The following is a 6000-nucleotide window of genomic DNA, read 5'->3' as shown; positions in this document are numbered from 1 at the left end:
GAGTCTGAGGCTCAGACAAGTTAATCTTCTTCCAAGCCACGCAATGCTGGTACATGGAAGAAGAAATGTCCCTTCCACTTCATAAAGACCAAGTTCCCTGTGGGCTGGAGGAAAAGGAAGGGGAATTCAGTACATATGTGGACTTTGATTCTGTCTGAGAATTTGATCTAGGCTCTGAAGAGCCTTTAAGGAAGGATTGTAATTTTGAAGCTTCTGCCAGTTCTTTGTGCTGCTAAAAATGGAAACCCAAATTGGTCTGTGAGGGCCAAGGCTTTCTTGTAGGGAAAAAGCCCTTAATTGGGCTTTTATCTGTACAAAAGGAAATTCCATTCTGTACCGGGAAAGCCTAGACAAGGAGACTCAAGTTCTGTGTATACCAAAGGAAAAGACTGGAGAGTTGTTCTGATATGAATGGATTTGGGGCTTCCTCTTGTGGGATGGAGGGAAGAGGATATTGGGGCTCACCATTGGGGATGAAAGACACAGTCAAAGTGAACCCCTGTGTGGAGGTGAGGCAGGAACAGGGCTGTACTCAGCAATATGTTGGGAGCCTAAAGGTCAGGGAAGGCCAGTAGGGACTGCACGGCATAGGATATGGCCCAGAATCTTGGGTGTAGTGATGGCCAGCTCTGAGCCTAGATGTCCCTTCTGTGCACTGAAATTCCTTCAAACTTTAAGTCAAGCCAGAAAGCAATGCCTTGGGGATAAAGGAAGGCACTGCGTATATTTTGGGGTCAGGGACACCATTCAGATGGAGAATAAGTAACCACTAAGACTATGTCTACAGTCCTTGGAAGAGCCCTGGATTTCCTGGAGTCTTACGGTTTGGAAGCTGGAGTTATTTTATTTGCATATTTTTTTTAAAGGATGACCCTGGAGGTTGTAATAACCTCAGGGACACATGAGTTCTATGTAGTTATTATGTTTCAGGGAATGAGACTTAAGCTGGTCTACAGGACAGCTGAAACCATGTAGCAGGATGCCTTTTAACAGTGTTCACCTGTTGTGAGGCCTCAGCCTGACCACAAGCAGTTGGCTGCCGGCTGCAGACTAGGTGATTACAGCATTAGGTCATGCTCATAATGGGAAAAAGGCTTCTCCTCTCTGGCTGACTAATCAGCTTGCCATTTTTATTGCACGATCAGTATATAGAGACAGCGATTCTGAACTCTGTCAGGGTCTCGGGTGTACACTGGCGTGACAGAAAGAAGAGCTATATTAGCAAAGAGAACAGGTGGAGGGATTTGCAAACTTGCTAAGAAGGTCAAGACAGCTTGGTCTCTGGAGGTACAGGAAAAGCCTGCTGGCTCCCATTTAAACAAGAATAGCTACTAGAAGAGAGTTCCCATATGCCAAGTCCTCTACAGGCGCTGTGCATTTGCCTTTTTCATCTTATTTTAACGTCAAAAGTACTTCATGCTCATTATCAATCTGTATTAATTTCCTAGGGCTGCCATACAAATTATTCCAAACTTGGTGGCTCAGAACAGCAGAATATTATTCCCTCACTGTTCTGGGGGTCAAACGACCAAAATCAAGGTGTCAGCAGGGCTGTGCGCCCTCTGGAGACTCTCGGGAAGAATTCTTCCTTACCTCTTCCAGCTCCTGTGACTCCAAGGAAATCCTTGGTGTTCCTTGGCTTGTAGCTGCATCACTCCGATCACTGTCTCCATCTTCACAGGGCCTTCTGTTCTTCTTCCTCTGTGCGTCTCATATAAGGACACCTGTCATTGGATTTAGGGCTCACCTGCCCAATCCAAGATGATCACATCTTGAGATCCTTTACTTAATTACATCCGCGATTACCCTTTTACAGATAAGGTCACATTCAAAGGTACCAGGGATTAGGCTGCAGACATATCTTTTGGGGGGCCACCATTCAATCCACTACAATTATTAATAAAAGAATTCAAAATGGATATAAAGAAGGGATACTGTTTAGGAAAATCTTGCCAATGTATTTTCCACTTTCGATGGTCTCCTGTCTCTTCCTGCAGCCCTTCCGCATTTTTTGCCTCAGGAAAAGGAGGGCAAATAACATAAAGCAGAATAAAAGGAGGATAAAGGTGTAACGGGATAAAAGCAGGACAGAAGGACAGAAAGGCAAGAGAGAGAGCTCTCCCACTCCCAGGAGAGGTAAGAAGGAATGAAAGGAGGAAGAAGGCCATAGGACGGATGGGGGGCTCTGTCTGGATCCCCATCTTAAGGTAGGTGGAGAGGAAGTGAGAGGAGTTAGAAAACCCAGACCTACTGGGAACCCCAAGTGCAAGGGGTCTGCTGCTCATCCCTCAGGCTACAGCTCAAGACAACTGGAAATCCCGTGAAGAAGCCCCGTGTTTTTCATGGTGCCCAAGCGAAAAGGTGCTGCCCAGGTGATGGTTTAAAGAAGGCTGACAGAAGTGGATACATGCGCAGATGGAGGAAGCACCCAGTTCCCGCAGCCTGCTGCATTGCAGTTTCCGTGTGACTTCATGGAGGGGATGTGGATATACAGACAGACCAGAAGAAGCCCGGAGATATCGGCACCAGGAGGCCTCTGAGTGCAGGAATCTCAGTAATGAGGGAAGACAGAGGCCCGTGGACTTCTGCAGTGGGAAGTCCCCAAACCAAGAAACGAGATGATTGAGCTACATCCCAACAAGCATTTGTGCCAGATGCCCAGGGATGGGATAGGACCAGGAAAGATCACCTCCATTCCGTCCCACCTGGAGGTCACCGGGGGAAGGAGCGAGGGCAGAGGAAGCTCCTGAGAGGGGAGAAAAAGAACAATAATGAGCTTACACTCTGGACTGATGGAGTTTTAAGAAAAGGCTTCTTTTAAATAAAGGAAGCTGTTACATTTGACTGTCAAGATATGGGACTGTAGACTGGGAAGCAAAGTGGCATGAAAAAGCAATGGGTTGATTAAGATAATGAACAAAACTAGCTTTGAGTGTATATGTGTGTGGAGGTTGGAGGAGTGGTATATGCGCCCCACTACGGATGTTCTCTTTTTAAAAGTTCATCACCTTCCCTTGAGGGAACAACCTTTATTGGTTGGCCGTGTGTCTTTTCACTGCTTTCTCCATGCTCACAGAAACATACATACACCCACAAGCACGGATATATGTTTATTTGTTTTAGCGGGAGTAGATTATGCCCAGCTACTTTTCTTCTTACTACATTATGGACTGTACATTATAGTGAATGTGTAGGTATAGGTGCATACACACACACACGCGTGCACACACACACACACACTTAGCCTCCTTTAATTCCAATCTATAGTATGCAATATCCACAAATCATCCCCACAATTTACTGTTTCTCACCACCACCACCCTGCCCAGTTTTTTAACCATCCTACAGTGTTTCAGTAGACATCTACACTTGTCTTCTCATCTAATCCTCACAAGATTCCTCCGAGGTGAAAGTCTTTCTGAGACTCATGGCGCAGTGACAGGTCTGGTTATGACCTAATGCCAAGGTCCATGTGCTTTTCTCTGCACCACATCGAAGCTCCCAGAAACATCATTCCCCATGACTGTCCACGTGTCTGGAAATCCCACCTTCTGGGATGTATCAGTTTCCTAGGGCTGCCATAACAAATTTCCACAAACTGGGTGGCTTAAGACAGCAGAAATTCATTCTCTCCCCATTCTGGAGGTCAGAAGTATAAAATCAAGATGTCAGCAGGACCACACCCCCTCTGAAGGCCCTAGGGGAGAATCCTTCCTTGCCTCCTGCTAGCTTATGCTGGTTGCCAGCAATTTTTGACCAGCTTTGGCTTGTAGACCCATCACTCCAATCTCGGCCTCTGTCGTCACACGGTGTTCTCCCTGTGTACCTGTGTCCAAATTTTCCTCTTCTTAGACGTACACCAGTCATGGGATTAGGGCTCACACTGATCCAGTATGACCGAACCTGATTACATCTGCAAAGACCCTTCTTCAAATAAGGTCGCATATGCTGGTTCTGGGTGGACATAAATTTGGGGGGTGGGGCTACTATTCAACCCAGTACAGTGGGATGGTCTTTTGAGTCAAAGTGCAATTTCTGAAAAATGCATGTTCAAGTTCTAAAGTGCAAATGGCCGTGTGTACAGAGCCCTGCTAATATATCCGGTGTCACGTGAATGTGGATGACAGGGTAGGTGCAGTGCCGGGGCTGGAATGTTGACAGAAACCTCAGGATCAGTCCAGATTCTTCCTTCCTCCCCGCTCAGCTCATACTAGTCACCAATCGCTGTGTTTGGGTCCCCTCTCCTCAGCATCACGAGATCACTTCCTCTTCTCCAAAGATCAGGCCACCGAATTCCTCACCCAAGAAGCAGCAGCAATATCCTCTGAGAGGTATTTCTTCACCTCTGATCTGTTCTCTAAACTTCAGCCCAAGTGATCCTTCTAAGTTAAAATTAAGTCCATGCAAAGCCTACTCATGGCCTGCAGGGCATAGTCCAAGGCTGCTGGCCAGCACACCAGGTCCTCTGTGACCAGCTCCTTGCTTCCCAGCCCAGCTTCAGCTCTCATCACCTGCCCCCAACCCTGTATCCTGTCGTCCTTGCCATTCTCAGAACCCAGAATACCCTGCAACACCTCCTTGCCTTACATACTCTGCTCCTTCTGTATGAAAACTCCTTCCTTCCCTTCTTAACATGGTATAGTGGGTTGAATAGCGAACCCCAGAAAGATATGTCCGTGTCCTAACTTCCAGGACCTAAGAATGTGACCTTTTTTGGAAATAGGGTCTTTCAGCTACAATTAACTTCAGGATCTCAAGATGAGATCATCCTGGATTACCTGGGTGGGCCTGAATCCAATGGCAGTTGTCCTTAGAAGAGAAAGGCAGAGGAAGATTTGACACAAAGACACAGAGGAGAAGGCCATTTGAAGACAGAGGCAGAGACTAGAGTCATGAAGCCACAAGCCAAGGAATATGTGGCGCCACCAGGAGCTGGAAGAGGCAGGGAAGGATTCTCTCCTAGGGCCTCTAGAGGGAGGGTGGCCCTGGCAACACCTTAATTTTGGGCACCTGGCCTCCAGAACCGTGAGAGAACACATTTCTACTTATTTCAAGCCGCCCAGTTTGTGGCAATTTGTTACAGCAGCCCTAGGAAACTGATACACACGGGTTCCCCTCAAGGGCTCCTGGAAGGCTGCACAGGTTGCTGACATCACAAGGGAACCTAGCTGAGAGGGTGAGTAGGTATTAAATCCAGCTCACACTTGGCCCGCCAAGCTGTGTGCCCTGCAAGAGGTGCCTCTTGGCAGAAGAGGTGCTGTTCTCTTGTTCACCCAGAGGTGCTTGCTGAGCCAGCAGCAGCCCTAATTCCTGGGTGTTCTTCAGGGTTCTGCTCCCAGGTTGTTCCTCCAGAAAGCCTTCCCTGGCCCACACGCCCTCCCTCAGACCAGCTTGGACCCTTCACCTGATCCAACAGCACCTGATCGTACGTTTATCCTGCCGTAAGACAACTGTTCACATTTTTGTGCCCTCCTCTACATCTTGGAAGTGAAGCTGTTCTTATCCTTCTCTTTCCCCTAAACCTAGGACATAATAGGTGCTCAAAAGAGATGTATGGCATAAGTGAGCTGGAGTACTCAGTGGGGCTTTAGTGAGCTTGAGGCAGCAAAAAGGCACACTCAGCAGGGGCAGGGGTGGGATGCTGTCCCCAAAGGGTGCTGAATAAAGGCAGTTCCATGCACACCACAACTTTGCCTAAACTAGCCATCAAACAGAACTGAAAACTAGACTTAAAAAGAGAGCATCACCAGGACATTAACGTTTTACAGATGCCATATCTGATCTTGTGCCTTTATCTGTTCCCTAATTGAGGCATCAGTGCCTAAGGATGTTTCCATCTGGGCCAAAAACATGCTCCACACGTCCAATGGGACCCAGTACTGCATTCCATGCAGACACACACATGAGCTCATGCAAGTCCCAGGGTGCTCATCTGGTCCAGATTTGAAGGAAACTATTTAGCTGATGGAGAAAAACACATCATGTATCAACTTAATACCA

The sequence above is a fragment of the Eschrichtius robustus genome, chromosome 4, assembly GCF_028021215.1.
Source record: "Eschrichtius robustus isolate mEscRob2 chromosome 4, mEscRob2.pri, whole genome shotgun sequence".
Lineage (NCBI taxonomy): Eukaryota > Metazoa > Chordata > Mammalia > Artiodactyla > Eschrichtiidae > Eschrichtius > Eschrichtius robustus.
The sequence above is the reverse complement of the archived record's forward strand: the minus strand, read 5'-3'. Positions refer to the sequence as shown.